Source organism: Alexandromys fortis, unplaced genomic scaffold (assembly GCF_014885135.2).
Source record: "Alexandromys fortis isolate MF-2015 unplaced genomic scaffold, M_Fortis_MF-2015_v1.1 scaffold_119, whole genome shotgun sequence".
Lineage (NCBI taxonomy): Eukaryota > Metazoa > Chordata > Mammalia > Rodentia > Cricetidae > Alexandromys > Alexandromys fortis.
Genome location: NW_026067991.1, coordinates 607637 through 634987, shown reverse-complemented (window position 1 = coordinate 634987; position 27351 = coordinate 607637). Strand labels below are relative to the sequence as shown.

At 47.0% G+C, this 27351-nt stretch overlaps 1 long non-coding RNA gene across 4 annotated transcripts; it reads left to right on the top strand.

Moving 5' to 3' along the window:
• On the top strand, positions 1-27351 carry LOC126512232 (uncharacterized). 4 transcript variants are annotated; one of them, XR_007594956.1, is made up of 5 exons: positions 1-382; positions 10016-10145; positions 23766-23836; positions 25522-25730; positions 26080-27351. It is a non-coding gene; the product is annotated as an uncharacterized lncRNA (long non-coding RNA). The 4 variants fall into 4 exon arrangements; XR_007594953.1 differs by lacking the exon at positions 23766-23836; XR_007594955.1 differs by lacking the exon at positions 23766-23836 and having other exon boundaries at positions 10016-10150.

Sequence of the window (27351 nt, the reverse complement as noted above, 5' to 3'; positions counted from 1 at the left end):
ACAAATCAGACTGCCCGCTGCCTACAAGACTGGCAACCAGCCTTTTGATGGGGTGCTCTGGCCTCTCTACCTCTGAGGCCTCTGACTCTTGGGTTTTATGCCTTTTTGACACTTTAATGTAGCTGTTTGTGCTGTTGTTGATGTGGACATAAAACCACATGAGCCTCTGCTGGACTTGTGTGTCCAGCCCAGCCCCTTGGCTACCGAGCGGGCCCAGGTTGGGGTCAGGCAGCTTGGTTGCTCTTGGCTCTCACCGTGTACTCAGAACTGAGTGTGAAGGTCTGTCTGGTGAGGCTCTGGGGATCCTGAGGACACTCCTTTGCTTCCTCCGGCTCTCGGCTGAATCATCACCTCTTGGGAAAGCCTCCAGCTTTACACTAAGGTATGGGATTACTCACTCGATGTTTGTGTCCTCCAGGAAAGTGTGAGCTCCAGGAAGGCTGTAGAATGGGGCTGTCACCATTATTCTCAGTCACTGATGAGTTCGGTGCCTGGTGAGTCCATGTGTCTCGCCAAACACATTTTAGTGAAAGAGAAAACAACTGAGCGAGGTAGTCCTAGACATCATTTAAAAAAGATTTTTATTTATTTTATGCGTATAAGTGCTCTATCTGCATGACAACTTTACGCCAGAAGAGGACATCAGATCTCACTATAGATGATTGTGAGCCACCATGTGGTTGCTGGGAACTGAACCTAGGTCCTGAGGAAGAACAGACAGTGCTCTTAACAATGAACCATCTCTCCAACTCCTAGATGTTGTTAAGCATCTATTTCCTTTGGATCAGACTGGTAACCATGGGCTGAGCTGAGCTGGGCTGGGGTGGAGCTGGGGAAGAACTCTGTCCCTGTCATTGGTTCCCCTTGTGTGGACTACTATCAGGCCTGTGGCCTCAAGCTCTTATGGGAAGAGAGCATGGGGTTTGAGCTCAGAGCCTACACTGAGCAGGGAGCAGCTAGGCAGCAGGACAAACTGTGGGGCCTGAGGCACTTCATAAACACAATGAACAGGCAAACAGAGTTTGCAGTGTGCATGCAAGTTTTAAACCCGTGGGTTTTTTTTTTTAACTATTACAAAGCAAATGAAATAGAAAGAAATTTGAGGGGTCAAAAATGTATATGAAAACATTTGCTATTGATGGCAAATTAAAAAATATTGAAACACAAATCAGAAAAAATCTCTACCCATCCTGGCACAAAGCAGATGGCCCGACAGTGCCCTGGTGCTATTAGGATGGTCTCAATTGCCTTTGGTGGGAAGGAAATCAGTAAGAGTTTCCAATCAAATTCAGCCTGCCAAAAAAATTCCCAGGGGCTCAAGAGACGGCTCAGTGGTTAAGAGTGCTCGCTACGCTTTCAGAGGATCTGGACTCAGTTCCCAGGACCATGTCAGGCAGCTCACAGCTACTTGTAACTCCAGTTCCAGGGAATCTGATGCCCTCTTCTGGCCCCTGTACACACACACACACACACACACACACACACACACACACCACCTTTTTTTTTTTTTTTTAAAAAACTTCCAATGAGGTCAATGGCTCTGCTTTCCTTTCTGCTATGGTGGCTGAAGAAAAACAGGCTTTCCAACATCACAAGGATGATGTGGTATTCCCCTCTGTCTGCTGTGAATTCCATTGGTTAATAAAGAAACTGTCTTGGTCCTGCACAGGAAATAGAAGTAGGCGGGGGAAAACTAAACTGAATGCTGGGAGGAAGAAGGTGGAGTCACAGGAAAGCCATGTAGCCCTGCTGGAGATTGACACCGAACTTTACCCAGTAAGCCACAGACACTTGGTGATACACAGATTACTAGAAATGGGTTAAATTAAAATGTAAGAGCTAGCCAATAAGAAGGTAGAGCTAATGGGTCAAGCAGTGATTTAAATAATACAGTTTCTGTGTGGTTATTTTGGGTCTAAGCTTCTGGGCCGGCCTCCTTACACACAAGGATAGAATAGGGAAGTTTCACACACAAGAGTTTGAGTTTGTTTTAGCTGCTGAGGTTTCCATATGTGTTCCTGGTTGCTACAGTCTTCATTTGGTGCCATCTAATCCCCAATCACCCAACAAAGCTCTAAATCTTGCTGGGGGCTACTACTGCAAGTCTCGAAATTCTCGAGGAAGACAGGACTAAATCCACGACTGTCTGAATTAAAGCAAGCTGCACCTGAGGCTGGCCAGCTGGCAGTCTCCCCCTTAGTGTGTGTATGTGGGGCTTTAGAGCAGCCCCTCTGGCCTCTCCAAGGGTAGGTAAGGTGGTGGTTACCTATTGTTAAAAGGGTACACGATAAAGGGGAGGAACAAAGGCAAGAATACACATCAAATAAATGCAGACTACAAGCATTTACAGAGACCAGGAATCTATTCTTGGTTACAAATAGAAACCTTAACTAGGAGGGACTTCCCACAGGACAAATGGACTTCTCTCCTAGCTAGGAACAGACAGGAACCGTTTTGGCTGTAAGCAGAACTCTTAACCTGCAAGGTGTAGTTTCAGTTACGGTCACAGGTCATATACCCTCTGAAGTATAGTTTCAGTTATGGTCTTCCCATTAACCTGTGAGGTATATTTTCTTTCAGTTTCGGTCTTACACCTACCTCTTTCTGTATGATGTTTCTTTATGGTGTTCTTTAGCTGTTTTCTTTGTGTGAAACACTCCCGGATGGAGGAAGTTTTTTAAGACTTAGGAAGCTAATGACACAAGGCTAGGGACATTTACAAGTTACAAGATTTATACAGCCTTTTCCCAAGGTTATAAATGGCAAGCAATTGCGGTAGAGCAAGTATCACTCTTCTGTGGAGCTGCCTACAAGGTGGGTAGCGTACTCCAGGGATGTAGCTTTTGTCAGTTGTCATCCATGCTAGAGTGTGCTCTTTGGAGAAGCCACCACCTCTGTGTCCTCCATCAAACTAGTTGGTTTTCTTTGGTCTGTCAGTTGATACCTGTATGTGAGGATGCAGTAAAGAAACCACTCATCAAAATGTGATTGAAGAGAAGGTTTTTATGGTGGATAAGACAGAGAAAACATCTAGAAGCATCTGAGAGAATCCAGAGCAGAGAGGAAAGGAAGCAGATTGGACATGGCCACAGATAGGGAAGGGGGCGTGGGGAAATCACACAGATTATAAGAGGGAAGAAACCTGTGAACTGTAACAGGCATGAAGTTCAGGGGAGAGGAGGGGATAAGAAGGGCCAGGATGCTCATGTGGGCTTTGAGATATATGGTGGGTACTTGTGAATAGGCACTGAGGGAGCCTGGAGGCCAGCGTGGGCTTTGATACATCAACAGAAAGGTATATGTTACTTTCTGGTAGGCAGGATTCCATTCCATGTGTTCCTGAAAAAGGCTGGCTGTAGACTTTTTCTTTTTTTCTTTTTTAACACTCCTTCTATAGTCCAGCTTGAGCTGAGCCAAGATGTCATTTGTGGACATATGCACATCCTAACAGTGCCTTATCTGGGGTGAATAGACATTTGTTCATTTCCTCCCTGAACAAAGGTCATGCAAAAACTGACGAGCTTAAAAATAACTTAAAATACCAATCCTATGTAACTAATGGAACAGGAGTGTGAAAACGCGGACTAGATATATATTTGATCTAGAAATGTGGACTAGACACACATTTGATCTAGAAACTTGGACTAGACACACATTTGATCTAGAAAGCCCTTTTCTCTAGAGACAGTGGGTGGAAAGAACTGGAAAAAAAACATACTGGTATAAACCGAATCTGTTGCTTTATGCTTTAAAAAATAAAATCGAAATAAGCTACAGTTTTTTTCATTATTTTAGAGATAGTGGCATGGCTTTTGATGTGTTTCTAGAATCTTAGAGTAAAATTTTAAGGAACTATAATATGGGCTGGTGAGACAGCTGAGTGGTAAAGGTGCTTGTAGTCAAGTCAATCAGGAGTTCAATCCCTGGGACCTACATGGTCCTGACCTCCACACATGTGCCTTGGCACTCGTGAATATTGACAGCCACTGAATGTACACATGCACAAATAAGTGTAAAGCAAAACAATAATGCATGTTCTTTGCAAAAAAATTAAAAAGTACAGAAGAACATAAAGGCAGAAATCGAGAGTCCCTGTAGACACTGTGGTTCTCTTTCCAGTCTACTGTAATGACACACAGAGAAGGATATTATATATGCACTTCCTGACAGATATATATATATGGATTGTATGCATGATTGAATTTTACGTTGTGCTTTTGTGGCTCAATACAATGTTCTAGTATTCTATCCATTAAATTGTTTCCAGCAACTTCCTCTTTATTAGCTGCATAGCCATTCATCCTGTGGTGATGCCCCTATTGGTCTTGCAGGTTTCCAGTTTTTTACTGTTCTACACAACACTTTTGTTTTTATTTTTTGTCTTTGAGCGGGGGGGGGGGGTGTCACAAAACACTGTGTTTTCCACAATAGCTGGAATGATTGGCTTAGGGATATGAGGGAGATATGTCTGTGAGGTTACAGAGGGCTTGGGGACCAATCATCTTTCACAGCCGGAGGTTCTAGTAATGCAGTCTACAGTGAGTCTGCAGCCTTCCAGCCATTCAGGCCAGGCAAGTTTTCATAAGCCCGTGTGATGCTGGGGACAAGGACCTGAGGCAGTTGGACACACAGGTCTTCCCCCTGAGGCTGACCACCAACTATCAAAGCATCAAAGTCCAGCAATCAAATCTCCCTTTGGCTCACCTAATTAACATGCCAAATTAAAGTTAAACACCTTATTCTAACATGGGATGGAGTTTGTATGTGTTGGTGGAGCCTATTCATTTGTTCCTGGCCTCTTAGACCACAAAATAATCCCTCAGAAACTATGTTATTTGTAATACTGTTTGGCCAATAGCTTAAGCATTTTGCTAGGTAACGCTTATATCTTGAATTAAGCCATTTCTATTAATCTGTGTATTGCCACGTCACTGTGGCTTACCGGGTAAAGTTCCATCCAGCGTCTATCTCTGGTGGGGCTACCTGGCTTCTCTCTGACTCTGCTTACTCTCACTTCCTCTATCTGCTGGGAACACCTGCCTTGCCCTATTCTGCTAAGCCATTGGCCGAAACAGATTTATTCATTAACCAATAAAAGCAACACATAGACAGAAGGACCTCCCATATCATGTATATGCGTGGTTCCTTTTTCCTCTTATAAACCTCCATTTGCCTATGAGTCTTGTCTATCTTCTCTCTATACAGAGGCAGTCCTTTGTCCTGTAGGGCAAACATCTCCACCCACCCCCTTGTTTCTTTCCCCTTCTCCCTCATTCTCTATCTTCTTTCTTTGTCTCTTATTCCCTGCCCTTTGTCCTTCTGGGGGCAAATAAAACTCCTTTGTGCTTAGAATTTGGTCTTGGTGTGTCTTGTGCCAGTACAGGTATGTTTAGGCCTGATCTTGCTGGAAGACATAAGTGTAACGCGCAGAGACATAGCGCGCCATGGCGCTGTCAAGTCGTGGGCACGGAGCCTGGGCGCCGTTTGCTGTTCCACGTCAAGCTTGACAGACAACTTGTGCGCATGCGCGCAAGCTCCCCCCAGTGCTCCCCCCAGTGCGGGGAGTCTTTCGATCTGGCCATCCGATCTGACCAATAATAATTTAGCACAATCACTCCATTCTGGCCTGAGACATTGGGTTGATGACACGTCAGGGCTTTGTCTGGCACCGTATATATTCTTCTGCTTCCACGGGGACGGGGTCTTTTGCCTCTCTACAACCTCAAGTGTAAGTGCTCCAATAAAGTGTTTTCTGAGAAGAATCCTGTTGCGGTCATCTCTTCTGCTGGCTGGAGCGGCGTCCGCACATAAGTGCTGCCATAAACGGCATGTCAAAGGCTTAGTCTCTAGTCTGTGGTGCAGTTGAAAGATGGCTGAACCTTTGGAGGTGGGTCCTAGTGGGAAGAAGTTAGGCATAGGAGGTGAGCCCTGAAAGGGGATATGGGAGCCCTCACTCCACCTTTCCTCGCATTGCCTCCCACTGCCCATGGGCTGACATGTGCTCCTGCCGCAATGGACAAGTGTTAGAGGCCCAAAGGCAGCGGAGCCAACAGACTTGGACTAGAACTCTTGAAACAGGAGGCCCAAGTAAACCTTTCCTTCCTGTACGTTGTTTTCCCTCAAGATTTTGCCCTAGAGGCAGGTTAAGTTGAGAAGTAAAGAGAACACCCTCAAGAAGCCTGTGGAGGGAGCCTCGGGTCCCTGCAGTGGCTCAGCTTGGAAGGTCAAAGAGGTTGCTTGAACCTGAGTGAGGGTTCCTTGCTGAGTCTTCATTTTGTTTTTATTACTAGATTTATTAAGGTCAGTTTCACAGATCATAAAATCCAGCTATTTAAAGATAATTCAGTGGTTTTAGTAACTTTGCTGGGTGGCACCACCTTCCGCATAGAATTTTAGAGCTTCAGTGTGACCCTTCAGATCCACGGGCACATTGCCAGGCCCCTGCCACCCCTGCACCCTTCCCCAGACACCTACTAATCCTTTTGCTGGCTCTCTGATTACATTTAGATTTACATTCCAAAGGCTGACCAACCACCTCAGATCAAGGTGACAGTGGGGAAATTGCAAGGCCTGGGTTTGTCTCCTAGAGACAGACTTTGCCATCCCAAAGGCAGAAAACCAGGGCCTCTGCAACCACTGAGTGCACCGGTTCTACCCACATTAGGTAAAGCGTTTCTTTCTTTTGCCTTTTGATGGATGCATTCCTGGATTTCTTCCAGCCTCTACCTTGTCCAAGTGGACTCAGCGCCATCACTGGCTTTGACAAGGCAGGCTGTTGGCTCTCTGGTTGGCCACCATGGCAGGCTGGGTTGGGGAGTCCCAGAGGGTTGTGCCTAGGGCAGAGGCTTGCCAGAGAGCGACAGAGGATGTGGTGTGACCTTGGGCTTCTGTGATTTCTGCCTAACGTAGGCCTGACAGTTTTCATGCTCAAAATGAGGGAAGCATGTCTGTAGGTGTGCTGTAGGTGTGTCTGTAGGTGTGCTGTAGGCGTGCCTGTGTGTGTAGACATGCCTGTAGGTGTGTGTAGGCATGCATGTCTGTAAGTGTGCATAGGCATGTCTGTAGGTGTGCTGTAGGAGTGCCTGTAGGTAGGTGTTCTTGTAGGTGTTTCTGTAGGTGTGCTGTAGGTGTACATAGGTGTGTCTGTAGGTGTGTGCAGGCATGTCTGTAGGTATGCGTAGGCATATCTGTAGGTGTGCAGTAGGTATGCTATAGGTGTTCTGTAGGTTGCTGTAGGCATGTCTGTAGGTTGTGCTGTAGGCATGTCTGTAGGTTTACTGTAGGAGTGGTTGTAGGTGTGCTGTAGGCATGTCTGTAGGTGTGCTGTAGGCGTGTCTGTAGGTGTGCTGTAGGCGTGTCTGTAGGTGTGCTGTAGGCGTGTCTGTAGGTTGTGCTGTAGGTGTGCTATAGGTGTGCTGTAGGCATGTATGTAGGTGTGCTGTAGGTGTGTCTGTAGGTGTGCTGTAGGCGTGTCTGTAGGTATGCTGTAGGTGTGTCTGTAGGTGTGCTGTAGGCATATATGTCTATAGTTGTGCTGTACGTATGCTATAGGCGTGTCTGTACGTGTGCTGTAGGTGTGGCTGTAGGTATATGTAGGCATGTCTGTAGGTGTGCTGTAGGTGTGTCTGTAGGTTGTGCTGTAGGCATGTCTGTAGGTGTGCTGTAGGCATGTCTGTAGGTATGCTGTAGGTGTGCTGTAGGCATGTCTGTAGGTGTGGTTGTAGGTGTGCTGTAGGCATGTCTGTAGGTGTGCTGTAGGCGTGTCTGTAGGTGTGCTGTAGGTGTGCTATAGGTGTGCCTGGGTGGCAGAGATATGCTATACATGTGTGAGACCCTGGGATCAAGCTGCAGAATGACACTGAAACAAGAAAGAGGCTTGAATAGATCACGTGTACACAGCCTGCCTGCCTTCATGTACTAGGGTAGGAGATGCTGTATATGAGATCCTTTAAGATAACATAAAAAAGAAAAAAAAAGAAAAACTTTCAAATAACAGAAGACCATTGCAGAAAAATTGTACAGCATTATAAAATTCAAAGTCAGCTATGGGACTCGCTCGAGCAGCCCTGCTGCACCTGGGCACATGGGTGTCCTGTCGTGTCACATCAGTCTAACTTTTGCAGGGTTCTGGTGGCAGGGAAGGTGCTGTAAAGCATCAGGTTCCTGCCTGGCTCTCACTGGTCTGGGCTGCCACTCTGGCTTTACCCAGTGGCTGCTGGGATGCAAACTCAGCTGTTTAACCTGCTCTCTCATTTCCCTTTGACTGTGTGCCAGGTTTGGCCTCTAGGATGGTCCTTCTGTCTGCAGCATCATCTGCTGTGTAAAGTGGGGCCAGCCTAGAACGATTAACATCAAGAACCACTCCACGGTGTCCGGGCACCAGGTTGCAGCACGCCTCGGGGTAATTCAATTTTGTACAGAAGCTAGGCCATTAATCATAAATTAATGACTCTTCCAACTGAGGCAATTAAGAAGACGTAGGACTTAAAAAGAGGTCTGTATTTATTTCACATCTGTCTCATTACCCTGAAGTTCATGGAACCTAGGAGAATGTGAAAAATGGATTCCATTCTTCTCCTCTGTACTTGGCAATTCTCTCTGGGTTGGCTTCAGCCCAAAGGGAATAAGCACCCTCTGAAAGTATGAACGCTTTTGTCTTAGCTGCGAGACCAGAACCAAAGGTCTTGGCTTGCTGAGAAAAGCATGGGGCTGGCTAGGTGGGAGCTGGGGTGGGGAACGCCTGAGTCGTTAGGATTGAGGTTCAGAAGTGTGGGGATGAGGAGGAAACCTCTAGGCTAGTTCACAGGGGCCGGAGGGAGCATCCTAGCAGAAGCCTGGGAGCAGTCAGGTGAACTGGATGTCACAGGTTTCTCCTGCCTCCAGGGTACCTTACCAGGTCCCTTTTGTATTTTTCCTCACTCTGGGAATTACACATCCTCAATCATGTTTTGAATATGAAAAAATTTGCTTTGGCCTATTATCCATAGACATAAAATAAAAATTAAGGGAACAAATATTAGTTAGCTTGCAAAAGCTTAATTAAAGTGATGGTCTTAGATTTCCCAAGTTCTACATCAAGTGCCTCTAAGGAAAGAGAGGGAGGAATTTGGTTAATCATCAGTTGGTAAGTCAGGCTAGAACTTTTGGATGTTCTTTCCAGAAAATAAACAACAATTCCAGAGACTGGGTAAGACTTTTAAGTTAAAGGATGTATATTGGAGGCCCTGTGATGTTTCATTTAAGCAATAAGGGAGAAAAGGTGTTAGGGATGGGGGCTGGGTAAGAGAGAGAGAGAGAGAGAGAGAGAGAGAGAGAGAGAGAGAGAGAGAGAGAGAGAGAGAGAATTAATAAAAGAGCTTTAAAGCCATTTCTCCACAGGAGGCTTCTGGGCAGACACCACTAGTTTGACCAACATGCTTGTCCCTATCCCCCATGGAGAGCTCCTCAGTTTTCTGTAGCTCCCTCTCAGGCTGTTCCAATCGATTGCCATTCCAATCATTGTTCTGTGAGCTGGGCTGCAGACTCTTCTGGGCCCTCTGTTCTGGTCTGTCATGCTCACTCCTCAGTGACCCAAGGGGAGAGGAATCCTGGTCGTCACCATGGTTAGAACCACAAGACCCTCTGTACCCTTTCCTGTACTGGTCGCCAGTATTCAGGGGCTCTGACCCAGTGATCCTGAGCTCTGTTCACTGGTGACAAGTCCCCACTGCTGGTGCATGCCTTTAATACCAAGCATGAGGGATGCAGAGGCAGGCAGATCTCTGAGTTCAAGGCCAGTTGAGTCTGTGGAGTGAGTTCCTAGGACAGTCAGGGCTACACTGAGAAACCCTGGCTCAAACAAAACAAAACAATCAAATAAATGCAAGTGCCAGACTCTTACAAGGATGATGAACTGTCTAACTTAAGGACGGTGTGGGTGGTTTCTCAGAACAGGCGACCTACACAGAGTTCACAATGACTCAGTTGGGCACTGTTCCCAGTACTTTACAACTGATAACGTACTTCATCTCCTCAGCTCCACAAGGAAGCTGCTACTGTATCCACTTTGATAGAGGAAGAAACTCAGAGAGGTTGCAAACCGTTCCCGAGAGCACACGTCTAGAAGAGAGTGGTATCGTGTTTGTTCCGAAGCACCGACACTTGTGGTACGGTATGCGTGCTGGAGGTCTGGCCCCGGCTGCCGCTGACTCCATTCCTGCCTTTTCTGGCTCCCAGTTTTCTCATCTCTAGGATAGGCTGGCAGTAAGCAGGCAACAACATCTGGACGCTCTGTAGTCTTTTTGTTTTCATTCAGTTCATTTTTCATCGCTACAGCATGAAATACACGAATCGGGTCATTTCTGAAGTAAGGGGGTTCTTTAGCTCACCTGCTGGGAAACTTACAATCCAAACAGAATTCCAGTGAGGGCCCTTGGCATACGCATGGGCAGAAGGAACCAGTCTCAATTCAGAAGACAAAAGAGTAACTCAGGGAGGAGCTGAGGGATGGGGAAAATATGATAAAAATATACTATGTGAAACTCTCAAAGCATAAACAAACAGAAAACAGAAAAAAATAAAAGCTCAGACTCAGGGTTTTAAATCAATTTGATCTTGGATTTCCTAAACACCTCTCACTAGGCCCCACCCCTGGGAGTTTCCAGACTCCACCTCCGAGAAAGCCAGTCAAAAGGCGACCCCTCCCCAGAGAGGATCAAGACCACTCCCACAGGGTATTTAAACTAACCCCCAGCTCTCTGCCCGTGGTTTTTCAGTCTTCCTTCCTGTCTCCATCCCTGGGTGGCTGGATGGCCACCTGGGAGTGTTAGTCTCCATTAAACTTGGGCTTTTTCTACTTCAGTTTGATTTGGTCTGATTTGGATTATTGCGACAGAGAGGTTTATTGGGCAGTAAACAACTTTTCAATTAGGACTGGAAATCTCCACCTCACAAGCCACTGAAGATCTATCCTGGTCTCCCTTCTCTTCTGTAGTCAGGGAGAAGGTTTGCAGAGCCCGGGTGACTTAGCATTTCTGTAGATGATTCTCTGATTCAGCTGGCCTTAAGATGATGGCTGGTGTCTCTCCAGGAAATCTCCAGCCTCACACACCCCCTCCTTCACACTTCCTGCATGCTCAGGAGGGTGCCTGCCTAGGCACTGATTAGGGGCCAGGGTAGGCCTGAGCCTGAAGGTGAGGGGACTGGAGAAGGCAGCTGTGGATAGTAGCTGGCCAGAGAACTATGCTTTCCTTTGTGTATGTGTGTGTCAACCAATGAAGCAAAAGCTCGAAGAGGCTAATGGGATTACCCCAAAGTTCCCAACTGGTTTGAGGGTCAGCCCGGAGCCCATCTTTGGCTGTTGCTGCATCTAGGCCTGTGGAAGTCATGGGACTTGGTGCTCATGTCCAGGGTGCTTACGATATGGCCGCCGTGTACTGGAGGTGCTGAAGGGAGCGGCTGTACCTGGGGAGGAGTTTGACTAGATAAATCCTGACTCACCTTGATTCCAGACAACCTTGGTCTGTGGATTGCTGCGGCAGCCCTGTTAGTCAGGATTCTTTTAGGGGGAAAGAGGCAGACACACAATCCACACGCAGTTCACACTTGCTTAAATACAGAGGGATGACTTACGGCTCCCCAAATTAGGACGAACAGATGGCGTAGCCTTTAGGGGTGACTGGCCTGTCAGTCCCCATCCCCTTTCTCCAGTGCCCAATCATGAGCGCTTTTCATTGCTTTCTAGTTGGAATGTAGGTAGGATGAGGGAGCAGAGAGAGGCCCTCCTGCAGCCAGTGTCATTACCCCGCCTCCCCGAAGTGGGTGACCCGGAAGGAAAGAACCACAGCATTTATAGGTCCCAGGGGAAGGCATCACACAGCTACCTGAAGCCACACAACTGCCTCTGAGATCAACATCATGCCCAGGCCACAGTAGGGCAAACGTTACTCTCCCTGAGTATTAAGTATCAAAGGTATGTCGGGGAGCAGGTTTGCCAGTGAGGGGGTTCCGTTATCAAAGAGGGGATAGGAGGGCTCCTGAGAGCTCAAAACAATAAGTACACACCGGGTACCATGATAGCTTGTCACTGCCCAGTCACCAGAACCGAATTTCATAAGTGCCAGGGAGAGCCCAAAGGCTGATAGGAGACAGGCAGCAGCTATGGTTGAGGGAATCCGGAATCAGAAAGACAGAGCAGGGCCCTCAGAGCTGGGACTCAGACCTGAGAAAGGGGCTCTGATCAGTCAGCACCGGCTCTGGCCTGGTCAGTCCTCTGGCTCAGACCTATGAGCAGAGGACACTAGCCAGATGTTGCTGCTGGCATTTCTAAGGGCCCAGGGGTGGTGGTGGGGGATGCAGCCGAAGCTGCAAAGGGGCTTGCTTGGCTGCTGCAAGTTCAATCAGCCTGAGGCCGGCTGGGGTAAAAATAAATAATTGCCGGGATGGCGCCCCCAGAAACAGGAAGCCTGCAGGAAGGAGACAGCGAACAAACAGGAAGAAACAGGTCCTGGCTCCCACCTCCTGCCTGGCAGCCTCCCTCTCGCGCCCCGTGTGGCAGGCACTAACCCAGACCACTAGCACAGTGGAGCTATGGATTCAGAATTCTAGCATCACCCACGGGGATGTGGAAGGGACGGTTGGAACTATCTCCATTCCTTCCCACAGTTTTCTGGGATGTGTAGCCTCCAGAGCGGTAGCTCATGGGACAGTCCTGATTTCGGGACGTGCCTAACTTACCTTCCTTACCAGAGCCTAGTACCCTCCCCGGGCAGCACACTAGTGTGTAGTGGCAGAAGGGAGCAGGGAGGCAGACATCTCCGTTGGTAACTCTGCAGCCTTTCTACTGAAGTTCCTGTCTTGTATTCCCCAGGGCTGCGAGTCCAGGCTCTCCCTGTGGTCCTATACTGGGGCCAGGAAGCGAGTATTGAACCTTAGTTTGGACAGTCCAGAATAGGCTCGACCCAGACTCAGTTAATAGGCTTAAAGTCCCTTCCTGCCCTTACCTATTTTCTGAGTGAGTCACCAACAGAACCGTGCTCTACCCTAGAAGGCACTGTGGTGGCACTGGGAAGGTCATTGGGTCATTCAGTGTCTGTTTCCCCAGAATGCCTTCTTGGTCCCTTGATCTGTGTACAAGAAACAGGATGAGTCTCTTGGGATTCTTCATCTTGCCCAGTCCTCTCCTCAACACCGCCCCCCCACCCGCTACTTGCAGGGGTGATAGCTCAGCGTCATGCATCGCTAATCACTATTTTTCTTTGAAGGCAGAGAGACCAGTTTAACTTGGGAAAATAAAACACACACACACTCTCGCACCCAAACAGGCAAACAAAAACTGATGACCCAGGACAATGGGGATTGGCTGGGCAGAGATGGTGGCCAGCTGAGGCTGATGCTGGGTGCCGAGGTGTGGAGACAGGGAGCAACAGAATAGAGAAGAGGACAGTGGAGCCTCTGTGTTTACCTGAAGGAGACCGGAGACCAGGTGTGCAATGAATTCCAGAGCAAGGACATCTTTGAAGAGGCTCTTTAGGCAAGCTTTCTAGCCTGTGGTCCCTTCAGGGCAGCAAGTGCCCAGTAGGGTAAGAGTTTGTGTACCTCATGAGGAACGGGATTAGGGTGATGTTCAGGTTAGAGTAGCGGTAAGCGGTGGTTCTGAACTCCTTCCCTGAGTATCAGTCTACCCACAGTACAGATTTGTGTGTGTGATGACTCCCCTTTCCTGGTTGAGCTCAGTCCTTCCAAGTTGGCCATGTCTGGGGGTACCCAGAGAATAAGTGGGAGGCCGTCATCTGAGACCCACAGTGAGGATGAGCAGCTGTTAGGAGGGCTCATGTGGTGATACAACCTGGACCACTGGGGAGTCATGGCTCAGTGTGTTCAGGCAATGGTGTGAGCGGCAAACAGATGGGCCAGATCCCCGAGGTGAGCAGAGCAGATCCAAACACAAGGTCCTCTCTGCCCACCGGAGAAGGGATCAGTGAAGAGTTGGCTATTGGTCCTGAGGACTGGCAGGTGTTCTTAGGCCCACTTGGTCTTCTCCCAGCCACCTGCTTCCTCAGGATTGACTTCCTTTTCCCCCACTGAGGGCAGCAAATCTTGGGTGAAGAGTGATTGGGGACGTTTTCTTCCTTCCTTTCTTTTCATTTCTTTCCACATTGTTCTGGAAATGAGTCACTATTGTGGACAGGTTCCCGGTGACTTTCGCAACAGGACCTGGTGGGCTGGGGAGGGTGTCCTTTCCCTGAGGCTCTCAAGGCGGTGAGACCCAGCCCCTCCCCATCCTGTACCATCTTATCCAGCTGCCATCCTCTGGTCTTAGTTCCCCTCCTTTCCGTGGAAGTGGTGGGATACTGGCTATGTGAAGGTATCTGAGCTCAGAATGCTTTGTCCTAGCATTCTGACACACAGCAAAGGTGGGACAAACTTCTTTTTGTCCTTGCTTGAGGCTATCCAGCTGTCCCATCTGCCTGAAAAGATGGAGTCACAGCTTATGGAAGAGATAGGTCTGCTGTCTGCTTGCCTGTGTCTGAAATCTGTCTCTTACTCTTAGATCAACCATCCAGGGAAACAGAGTTGTTCAGTCGTCGGATGTAATGTGAGCATTACCAGCAGGAGGTCATATTGGTTTCCTGTGGCTAACCTAATAAGCGATCACAAAGGTGGCATCAAACAGCAGAAACTTCCTCTCAATGTTCCAGAGCCCAAGAGTGCAAAATGGAGGTGTTAGCAGGGCCGCTGTCACTTTGTTCCTTGTCTCTTCCCATTGTCTGTGGCTGTTGACACTCCTTGTTGCTGGTTGTTGGTTTTTGTTTTTTTGTTTTTGGTCATCTTGACACAAGCTAGATTCATGGGAGAAGATAAAAGAACTGCCTTCATCAGATTCCCTGTAAGCAAGTCTATGGGGGCATCTTCTTGATTAGAGACTGAAGTGGGAGGGCCCAGCCTGCTGGGAGTGGTACCACAGCTGGTCTTGGGTTGCATAAGAAATCAGGCTGAGCACACTTTGGAGAGCAAGCTAGTAAACAGTGTTCTTCCATGGCTTCTGTTTCAGTTCCTGGTTCTGGCCTTGAGCTCCTGCTCTGGCTTCCCTCAATGATGAACCATGACACGGAAGTCTAAGCCAAATAAACCCTCCCCAGGTTGCTTTTGGTCATGGTGTTTATTATAGAAATAAAAGCAAACTGGAATATGAGCTCATCTCTTCAGTCTTCTAGGCCAGCGTCTTCCCTTCTTTCCCAATTTATCTTTCTATTATCTTTATATATCCTTATCTGAGTGCAGCCAAGTCTCCCTTGTCCTCCCTCCAGTGAGGACCCCAGAGAAATGGCACCCCACCTCAGCCCGCTCATCAGGTAACCTGGAATCACCCTTGTCTCAAGACTTTGAATTCAGTCAAATCTACAAGACCCCTATGACATTTATATATGCTGCCTGAAACACCTGAGCTCAGATTTGAACTGCTGGGTTTTTAACCATGCATAGAAAGTATTTTGCTCTCATAAAAAAATAATGGTTACGTGGGGCGGTGAAGTGCACAGCTTTAATACTGGCACTCGGGAGGGAGAGGCAGAGGCAGGCAGATCTCTGTGAGTTCGAGGCCAGCCTGGTCTACAAGAGCTAGTTCCAGGAATAGCTGCTACAGCTGTAACACAGAGAAACCCTGCCTCGAAAACAAAACAAAACCAAAAATCAAGAAAAAAAGAAAATCCAAAACAACAACAACAAAAGAAATACAATGGCTAACTTACAGAAAACAAAAACAAAAAATTTTTAAATGTTTTCCCACCACCATCCACCAGCATGCAAGTATCAAATTAGTAGATTTGATACTTGTGCATTGGATTGTTTTTAGAATGTTTAACTTCAGAAGCTGCTCTTTGAGTTGATAGCTTGTAGTTAATAAAAGCTTGTCTAATGAATTTGGTTTGGGAATAGACAGGATTGCCAATGACTTCTGAGATGGTCCTAAACATCTGTCATTTTGCACTATGTATTTATATAAAGAATCACAATTAACACTGACAATTTTAAAATCAAATGCCAATCAACTCTGAGCAATGTTGAAGATCTATGTCAGTGTTAAATATCCAGTCACGATTTAACTCCTTGTGTAAAAACAATCATATCCATCTAACTAGAATGTAAATGGTAAAATTACATGTATGTCATAAAGTAGATTCTTTTTCTTTTCTTTTCCTCTTCCTCCTCCTCTTCCTCCTCCTCTTCCTCCTCCTCCTTCTTCGTCTTCCTCCTCCTCCTCCTTCTTCGTCTTCCTTCTCCTCTTCCTCTTCCTCCTCCTACTCCTCATCCTCCTCTTTCTCCTTCTCCTTTTTTGAGACATTGTTTCTATGTGTAGCCCTGGCTGTCCTAGAACTCACTCGGTGGAGAAGGCTGGCCTCAAACTCAGAGATACACCTGCCTCTGCCTCCTGAGTGCTGGAATTAAAGGTGTGCACCACCACTGCCTGATATAAAGTAGATTCTTTGTGATTTATTTTCAGGAAATGTTTGATTTTTATACTTATTTTAAATACTCATTTACCTAGGGTCATACAGTTTCTCAGGGGTCACGAATGAGAAGAATTTAAGAAGCCCTGATGCAGAGGAAATCTCAGAGTCTGGGTGTGCTTTTTACAGAACTCATAAGGATTCTGTACCCTTGTAAAGCTGAAGAGAAATCATTAAATCGAGCCACGGTGTTAGAGATTGCCTGTGCTTTAATTTCTCTGTTTTTAAACCACCACACAGATGCTAATTAATCAATACTTAATTAGACCTTACATATCTCTTTACTCACTTGTGGCTAAGTCCCCGCTCTACCAGGGTATAATTTCTAGATAAGACCTGCAGAGAAAAAATTTAGTTATAAAGCTTTCCAGGGTGGGCCTGTGGACACAAAAACATGACTTTCACCCCAAGGGAATAGAGTACTCCAGAGCCAAATATGAGACTGTTGCTTATCCCAAATCCCATGTTCCAGCACGGCAACTGTCTGATGTTCTTATTGTAACAGAGTAGAGTCAGTCATAAGGCAGTTTTCAGGTACGTTGGTGGAAGCATGAGGTAGGCGGTTACAGCAGAGCGGAGAGACCTCTGCTACAGGTTCTTAAACTTTGGTTGGGGGAAGCTTGGGCTCTGGTAATACGCTCCCACTGTGTTTACCTACCAGTCACACAGATGTTAGACACAGATGTGGGCAAGGAATGGCTTTTAGAGGGGATCAAGACAGCCCAAGATAAACTGTAATTAGACTCAGAACCCGCCACATCCCAACCTCTCTACAGCCATAAATGTGCTAATCTGCCCATCGGCCCTGCAGAAGGTTCAGTGGAAGGTGAAGACTCATTCAGGAACACTAGTTCACAGCCCTTATCAGGGGACTTGTGTCCTTGAAAGAGGAAAGCAGGCACACGTATGTGCTTGTGTTTGAGAACACAGCGAGATATCTCATAGCAAACCAATCCTGATGATGTCTTGGCTTGGACATCTGACCTCCCAAGCAGTGAGGACAGATCTCTATAGTTTAAGTCACTGTGTTGTCGTTCTATACCAGCCCTAGAAGACAAGTGCACCTAATCTCCCCCATAGTTGTTCTTCCCGGAGCATCTGGTCTACACATCAATTGTCTAAGCTCTAGTGCTTTCACAGGGGTGTCTCTGGGTCTTCAGCTGTCTCTGTATATCTCCAAGGACACGTACTTCACCTCACCCTGGTACCTTGTGTTCTAGTTCATTGTTTCATCAAAGGGTCATGATAAGACAGATGAGTGCTTGTTTACAGGGACGCCTGCCCTTTGATACTGGACAAACAGAGAGAGAAATGGGTGGCATCACAATCCCCCATATGGCATCTTCCTTAGTGTATACAGGTGTAAACCCTGGACTCAGGGTCCACGCTGGAGGTGGAAACTCTGCCTTTCATCTTGAGGTCACTTTCAAAGACGGTGATCCGTTGATCCACGCTTACAGAAACTGGCTTTGACCGCTCATTCCTTTGTTTGGATGGACTGTTGTGTTTATTCAGTGCAGGGTCCTTTGTTTCTCCTAATCTGGGAAAAAATCCTCTGGCACCATCTTTGTAAATTCCACCTCTTTCTGGTTCTCTGCTCTGGGAGCTCCTCAGGCAATGTTGGCTTCATGGGTTCCTTCAATGGTTCCTGCTCTCCTCTTGATTCTCCATCCTCCTCTCTTGTTTCAACTCTGTATACCTTTATCTCATGTTTTCTACCTCCTTGTAGCTTTGTAATTTCCCTAGCTGTTGTGGAATATTACTTCAGATAGGCAGAGATGTGTTACATTTGTTTATGCTGCATTTGTTTAATGATGTAAAGATGTGTTACTTTACCTGCCTAAGACACCTGATTGGTCTAATAAAAAGCTGAACAGCCAATAGCTAGGCAGAGGCTGCATAGGTGGGCAGTGAGAATCAATAAAAGGAGGAATCTCGGTTCAAGAGAGAATGAGAGGAGAGAATGAATGAAGGATAAAGAGAAGGAGATGCCTGGGGCCGGTCAGTCAGCCAGGCAGCTGCCAGTCAGCCAGATACAGAGTAGGATATACATAATGAGAGAAAGGTAAAAAGCATAGATGAAGAGAAACAGGATAAATTAAGTTATAAAAGCTAGTTAGAAACAAGCTAAGACAAGGTCGAGCATTCATAATGAATGAATCCATGTCTTGATTTGGGAGCTGGTTGGAGACCCAGAAAGAAAGCCTGCTGCATCTTCAGCCTACTCAGAAATTTCTGTTTCAGTTGTGGAGTATTTGTCTGATCTGATCATTAATTTTGAAGAATGTATTACCATATTGTTCACGTCTGTAATTTCCTCTTTAGTGTGTGTGTATATGTATGTGTATGTATGTGTGTGTCTGTGTGCGTGTTCCTTGGGGGGATGCTCTGTGTGGGCAAGTATGATTGTACTTGTGTGTATGTGCATTCGGAGGTCAGAGGTCAGCACTGTGCATCTTCCCGATCATTCTCTACTATGGTGGGCTCCCTTGCTGAACCCAGAGCCGTGGTTTGAGCGGTCCAGATAGATAGCTTACCCCAGGGATCCCGTCTCCGCCTCCTAAGCCCTGGTGTTGCAGGTGGGCTGCTACACCTGCCTGACTTCTCACTGGTGGCTCTGTCTTCCTGGCTCTTAGAGCATTCTGGGTACCTTAACTTCAGTCCTCACGCACGCATAGCAAGGGCTTTATCTTTTTTTTTCCCCTGTCAACATAGTCTTCACTTAATCCCTTTAAAATGTCAAGTATAGTTATTTGTGTCAGTTCATGTTGACATTGCTGGGGCCCAATATCTTAGAGAAACAACTTAAGGAGGAATTATTTACTTAACTCATGGATTCAAAGAGTGCACCATTCGTCTTTGTTCTGTTGCTTCTGGGCCCATGATGAGAGGGACAGAAGCTTGTTTGTGGACCTGGGGAGGAGATGGAAACGGAGGCTCGGAAAGGGGGAGTGAGTAGCCAAGGACACAGAGTGGGCTCACAGTGTGACCTAGGGTGAGGTGATGGCACCGGGTCTCTCCAGTCCCACTGTCAAGTCTTCTCTCTAGGCCTTCTTTTCTGGAAGTCTCAGATCAGCTGTGCAGCTGGAGGAGGTCAGGGGTCAGCAATGCTGACCATTTCTGTGTGCCTGATCCATCAGGAAGAGGCATGGAGGAAGGCAGGAAGCTAAGATGCGAGGATGGAGAAGGCTCAGCTGGCATCACTGAACATCTGACCCGCAGAGTTGGAGGGCTCCTTGTCCCTTCAGCAAAGCCAGAATTTAGGAATCGCAGCTTCCAGACTCTGAAGGTTGGAAGTGCTGGTGCTCCTGAAGATTGGAAAATCCCAGACTCTGGTGCTCCTGAGAGAAGTTGGGGCAGGGGAGGGGATGCCCAGTGGTACCCAGGTCCTTTCACTCATGGATGTGGGCTGCTATAACAAGCTAGGCGGAGCTGACCACAGAGTAGTCCACAGTCACTCTGATAGAGGCAATTCCTCAACTGAGATTCCCTATTTTAAGCTATGCCTAGGTTTTTTCCACTTGACAAAAACTAACCAGTACAGGAGAAGAAAAGGGGAGGCAATTAAAAAAATGTATTGACTGTGCATATTAGTTGATCCACTGTGACATTTCCACATTCGTGGGAGTCTCCTTTTACTCAGCTTTAGTACCGTGTCAATTCTCTGTAGACAGAGCACCGCCCCTAGAGCCTCCAGGCTCACAGCCTGCAGGACTGGCTTGCCAGGATCGTCCTCCATGGAAGGGAAGCAAATGTCGCCTGTTCCTGGTGTTGACAGTGGAAGATAGCAAGGGAGGACACTGGCCAGCTGCTGTGTTTCAACTTGTCCCTTAAGGTGAAAGACAGGGCTCAACCGTGGTCCAGCATCTTCAGAATGTCTCACTGTTCGATGGAGACTGCCAACCTCTTGCCAGAGCTGGCTGCTTTGGTCAGTACACCTGTGGCCAGGATCTATCTTGACCGAGCTGAAGGGTTTGTTGCCCAAGAGGCATATCCACTGGAGAGAGGCAGGAAGCTTATTTGAGGTGGGTGTGATTGGTGATTCTTAGTGGTCCTGGAGAGTGGTGTGGGACAATGGTCTGTATTCTGTCAATTATATTTTAAATAAACGCTGATTGGCCAATAGCCAGGCAGGAAGTATAGGTGGGTCGACAAGAACAGGAGAATTCTGGAAAGAGGAAAACTGTTTGTGCAGTCCTGTCCCAGATGCAGAAGAAGCAAGATATGACTGCCTCACTGAATAAGGTACCGAGCCACGTGGCTAACATAGACAAGAATAATGGGCTAATGTAAGCTATAAGAGTTAATAAGAAGCCTGAGCTAATGGGCCAATCAGTTTATAGTAAATGTAGACCTCTGTGTGATTTCTTTGGGACTTAGTGACTATGGGAATTGGGCAGGACAGAAAACCCAACAATACTGGAGGGACAGACAACGGGGCTCCTTTTGTTGTCCACATTTAAACTCCAACATACTTGCAAAAGGGTAGCATTTCCCTGAACATTCTCACCCAAAATATCAACATCAACTGAAAAACTCCACGATAGCAGCCTCTATTTGACTGCTCCTGTGGAAATACACCCCCTCTTATCATCAGTTACCCAAACCAGACACTGACATTAGTGAAGCTGAATATTCCTGTTGAATATGCCGGAAAGTAAACCAGACGAGTTCAGTGTTTGCTCGGCTATTTGGGCTCTGTATATTGGCTCTGGCTGAATCGGTCTCTCAGCCCTCTGTAAACTGGCGTTTGCTGGGTGACCTGAACTCACCCTTGGGATAGAGTTGGGGAGGGCCGGTGCTCCTGAGTCAGAGTCCTAGATGATGAGAGAGGACTTTGTGCTGCTTAGACGTGGAGGTGTAACTTATGCCTGAATGGTCCCCTTTAGGCTATGCCGGCCTCCCGCCCTGTTTCAGCTGCCATGGTTCTCCTCTGTGAGCATGGGAAGCATCAGTCACCCTGACTGACATCAGCCCACCCACGGGTGATACTTGTCTATCTGTAGAGGACTCTGAAGTGAGGGTCATGTTTCTCTGGGTAAAAAGTGATGCTGAAGCATTTCAGCAAAGACTGTAAACATCTCAACAAGACAAGTTCATATGGGTACCAGGAAAAGTCAGACCGCGATGGTCGTGTGTGAGTGACAGCTGCATCTGCTAAGACTGGGCTTGTGGGGAAGACAAGAAGCTGGTTTAATTGCTGAGGAGTGGGAGCCTGGGAGCCAGTGTGGGTGGAAGGGACAGGAGAGGATACCCAGTCAGTACCAGCATTGGATCCACTGGGGCATGGAGTAGTTATTTCCTGGTGCTAAAGGGCCGTATTTTGGATTCAAGACGCAGGCATGGCTCTGTAGCAAATCTTGTTTCCATTTACGATGCTTCCCTGTATAGCCAGGGACCTTTGCCACCAGCTTGGTGCCTGCAGGGAGTGTTTACAAGCAGAGGTTGTTACAACCAGTTTGTTAGGGGTTAGGCAAGACTGTGCATCTGTTTAGGTTTCTCGTACACAACCTTTTCTCAGGTTATTTCCACCTCATTAAAGTCTAAATGTTGCTCTTACATACCAGACAGCAGCAAGGCATTCTCAGGAAAAGAAAGAACAATCCGTCATGAGTCAGGCTTCTTGATTACAACAGTGGACAGCACATAGGTTCATTGAGTCCCAGAGGAACGGGCACTGGGAATCTTACCAGCTACCTGGCAGGCTGGAGAAGTGGGCTGAGGAAATGGTCAGAAATAGGAAGGGAGCAGTCTCCATTTCCCAGCTTCGGTGCTACCTGGGCCATGCTGTTGAGGATGCCTGGTCACACCTGCTGGGAAACAGCCAATGCTGTCACCACCATTTGGGGCTCCAGAAGTCATGACTGCTGTGTCTGCTGCCCTGACTGCAGTCCCTTGACAGTATCGCCAGCCCAGATTCTTCCATCACTGGAATGTTCTGCCATTCACATTTCTGGCGGGTCCCAGATGTTGGGTCACCAAAACAATGGCAGTGACAACCACCACAAAATAGGCAAATGTCCACTATGTTTAGCCCCCACCAGAGAACACTATTTTGGTGGTGGTGGTGGTTTTGTTTGAGATGGGCGCCCTATAGCCCTCCTTTTGTAGCTGACGCTGATCTTGAACTCCTGATCTTCCTGCCTAGTGCTGGGATAACATATACTGCCGTGCCTAGCGACATTTGGATTTTGTGCTAATTATTTCTTTTTCCTTGAGGATGTGAGAAATCTGGCTGGGCTGATCTGGGAAGGGATAAAAGGAACATCAACCAAAGCGTCCAGTGGGAAAACAGCATCAAAGCGACAAGAAACGCAGCTCCACTTCAATCGTGCAATTTAAAAAATAAAATACAATGAGTAGTCCAGGCTCTACGCAGACATTTCTTTAAAGAAGACACCCGAATGGCCCAGCATCACTGGGGAAAGGCTCAGAATCGCTAAACCTCAGGGAACCGCAAACCACAGTCAGACATGATTCCTTATTCACTCAGATGCCTATCATAAGACAACGGGTAGTGTCAAGGGTTGGCAAGGCTGTGGGGAAATTAGAATCTTCATATATGGCCGGGAGGAATGTAAAATGGCAAAGTTGTTTTGGAAAACAATTTGAATTTCAAGAAAATAGAGTTATTGTATGACCTGGTGATTCAATTCCTAGGCGTGTATTCAGGAGATGTGATCATATTTGTTATTTTGGCTAAGAACCTGTATATGAATGTTTATGGCAGCATTCTTCACAATGGCCAAAGGTGAAAACAACCCAGATTTCCATCAACTGATGAGGGGAAAATAAAATATGGTATACCCACACTTGGAATATTATTTGACTTCAAAAGGAATGCAGTACTGATATATGCTGCCGCTGGGACGACCCTCGAGAACTGTAAAATAAACACAAAGGCAACATATAGGATCACTTTCTATATGATAGCCTAGATACACACATTTACAGATAGACAGCAGATTAATGGTTTCTTAGGCTGGGAGGAGCTGCAGATCTGAGAGTGATAGCTAAAATATATAGAATTTATTTCTGAGACAATAAAAATGTCCTAATTCTGGCCCTGGCAAAGTTTGCATAGAGCTGTGGATCTGCCAAAAATAATTGAATTGCTCACTTTAAAGGGAAGAATTATATAGGGTGTGGACTATAACTTCATAAAGCTATTTCTTTATACAGGAGAAATACTTGCTTATTGCAGAAAAGTAAGAAGGAGGAAAAAAAATACGCCTGACTCAATGTTATTATTCTGACACATTCCTTATTTTTCTCCAGATAAAACTTAAAGAATATTTACTATAATTTTTATAAAAATGCCTATTTCCTCTATCCAGCATCTGTGTAATGTAAGTATCTCTTGGTTTTATTCACTTTGGTAAAATACGATTTTTTGTGATTTACAGTATGTGGGTGCCTGGCAAGCTCCCAGAACACTTGTTGATGCTGTCTGGGCATTTCAGTTGTCTCTTCATTTTGGTCATTATGGGATTTGATGAACACCTTTGTGCAGGGAGCTTATCCAAGATGTTATGATTGTTCCTTGGAATAATTCAGTGCTGCGGCAATTAGGGTGAAGAGTTGGTGTTATTCTCTAAAACGGTGGGAGTCTTGAGGGGGGCAGCGGCAGGTAGGAGAGACAGGCCATGCAGAGAGAGTTTGGGTATAGAGTTTATTTAGTGGGTTATGGAAGGAGAGGAGAAGAAGAAGAGGGAGAGAGAGAGGGAGGGGGAAGACAGGGAGAGAGGGAGGGAGCCAGAGAGAGCAAAAGAGAGCAAGCGTGTGTGTGTGTGTGTGTGTGTGTGTGTGTGAGAGAGAGAGAGAGAGAGAGAGAGAGAGAGAGAGAGAGAGAGAGAACAAGCTGGTGGGATGAAGCAGATCTGTTTGCCTTGGCTGAAGGGGGGAGTGGGTGGGGCTTGTCTCTTAAAGGGACAGGGTACCCAAGTGGCAGGACAAGCCAGCAGCAGATCATAACAGTTGGCATGCTTCCAAGACTCCTTTTAAAAAGAGGAGATTGATTTATATTTATTTTATGTGTGTGCGTGTTTGCCTGCCTGCATGCATGTGTACCCAATGCCTCCAGGGCATTGGATCCCTGGAACTGGAGTTACAGGCAGATGTGAACTGCTGTGTGGATGCTGAGAATCAAACCCAGGTCCTCTGCAGAAGTAGCCGGTGCTCTTAACCTCTGAGCCAGCTCTAGCTCTAAGAGTCTTAATACCTACTGACAACTTGTTCAGTGAAGGAGGTTTGCTCTCTTAAAAGATGTCATTTAAGGACCCAAGATGACTCAGCAGTTAACACAGGCTGCTCTTCCAGAGAATTTGGATTTGATCCCCAGCACCCACATGGAGGTTAGCAGCTGTCTGTGACTCTAGTCCTAGGGTTCCGACAATCTCTTCTGGTTTCCCTGGGCACTGCATTCACATGGTGCACAGACATGCAGGCAGGCTAAACACCCAGACATATTTTTAAAAAAAGTCATTTAAGAGGGCTAAACAATTCTCGGCTTACTTATTCCCCCACCCCTTAAAAGGGAAAAAGAACCCGTGTATTCTGTTGACTGAGATTTCTGTCCTGCCTGGTCCCGCAGTAGTTCAGCCCCAAAGAAACACACAGAAGTCTACATGAATTATAAACTGGTTGACCTATTAGCTCAGGCTATTTCTACATCTTAACCCATAATTCTTGTCTGTGTTAGTCATGTGGCTTGGTACCTTTATCAGTGAGGCATTCTCATCTTGCTTCTGTGTCTGGGTGACAACTACAAACTGAATCTTTCCTCTTCCCAGAATTCTCCTGTTCTCATTGCCCCACCTCTACTTCCTGCCTCCCCCACTTCCCGCATACTTCCTGCCTGGCTACTGCCCAATCAGCATTTTATTAAACAAGTACAAGAAATAAATCTTTACAGGGTAAAACCATTGTCCCACTGTGTTCTAAACAACTGGATTCCCACTTCCTCTGGCCTTGTGACTTTTCCTTCTCCGTCCTCACTTCTCCTGAAAATGGATTTGTGCTGTAATATATGCAGTCGATACCAGAAGTTTTCCACTTGGGTCCATGGATTGATGGCTATCTGATAACATTCGAGACAACATATTGAATTCTTTCAAGACATAAATGCAAGCAGACAAGAAGCACCCGGGCTCAGCTGACAGCTGTGGAATCAGACCAGGAAGCAGCTGCACACTCCACCTGTGCTAGCCAGGCACAGCTGCACAGGGAGGCAGCTGGGGGCAGGTGAGACTCTAGCTGGGGGTGCGCAGGAAAGGGGTGCCTCCTGAAAAAGAAGGCAAAGGAAATGTTCAAGCAGGAGGACTGGGTGGTGGCACTTAGGTCCGATCAATCCCAGCACTGGGAGGCTGAGGTAGGAGGACAGCAAGCTCCAGGCAAACCTGAACTATCTTGATGCAAGCAGACATCCATGGTCACCATATAATGGACTGTCTTTCCATGGAAAAAGCACAGGGTGCTGGGCTGGGGCTACAGGCCCAAGTGACAGTGGTGGTGTCATCAGGAAATGGGAGGGTCTGTGAAGGTGGCGATGGCGGGGAGACTCTACAGCCTCCTTCCCCATCTTCCTCTCCAGGACACATGGTACCTGGTGCTCCAGATGGGAGGACGGTGAATCATATCCAGGACCCAGGACGAGAAGACCCCAAAGATGCTGACATCAGAAGGGACAGAGTCCAGTGACCTAAACACGACACCCACAGCCCTCAAGCCACAAGCACTGTGATACCAGTGAGCGGGTTTGTGCCACACCCTGACACAGGGTCAGACGGCGAGGACTGTTCACGCCCTGCTAGGAACCTTGCCCCTTTACGAGTGCACATTAATTTCCAAGCTAATTTCCCCTTTTGCTTTATTTTTGCTGTTGTAGCTGAAGGGATACCTCCCTGCCTGTGTTTCCTAGCTGATAACTGGATATGTCTGAGTGAAAGTTATTGCATTTTTTTTTCCCGTTATACTTTCCGCTACTCCATCCAGATTTTTTTATCCCTTCTAAAATTTTTCAGGTCAATACAACTTGCAGCTTATGACCACTGCATCCCCTCTTCCTTTTTTACAGTCTTTCTTTTGGTTTTCTGCTTTGGGCCCACATTTCAGGAGAGTGTGAATTCCTAGGGGACTGAGCAGCATTCTTGCCAGTCCTTGGCTTTCAAAAGATTGCTCTGTGTGTCTGAAGTTGGTTCGGGGGGATTTTTATTGTATGAAAGGAATATTCTACTCCCTCCCGCCAATGCATTAGGCTGAAAAAAATACCTCCAGTGCCCATTTTTTAAGTGGGTTGATTAGAGGTAGTGAGATCATGAGAAAACACAGGCTTTCTGAGATCTTTCCCCATTAGACAGCATCCCAGTACACCCTCCCTCTCCAGCTTTACCCCTGCAGTCCCCGCAGGCTCCCCTGGGATAGGGAGGTCATTCTTATCTCTTTTCAGTCAAAATGTGGACCCTGGACTAGCAGCTTTAGACTCACCAGGGAGCTTATTAGAAGTGCAGACTCTCTGACGCCTTCAGACCTGGTGAATCACAGTCTGTCACTGGACAAAACACCTGTGGTCACTTGAATGAAAACGGCCCCATAGGCTCTCAGGGACTGGGGCTACTGGGAGGCGTGCCCTTGTTGGGGAAAGTGTATCACTTTCATTGAGGACTTTGAGGTTTTGAGGTCTCCAAAGCTCAACCCAGGCTAGCCTGTCTCCTCTTGCTGTTGCCTGTGGATCCAGACGTGGAACTTTTAGCTACCTCTCCAACACCATGTCTGCCTGTGTGCCACCATGCTTCCCACCATGATGATAATAAACTAAACTTCCAAAATGTAAATCAGCCCCGATTAAATGTTTTCCTTTAGAAGA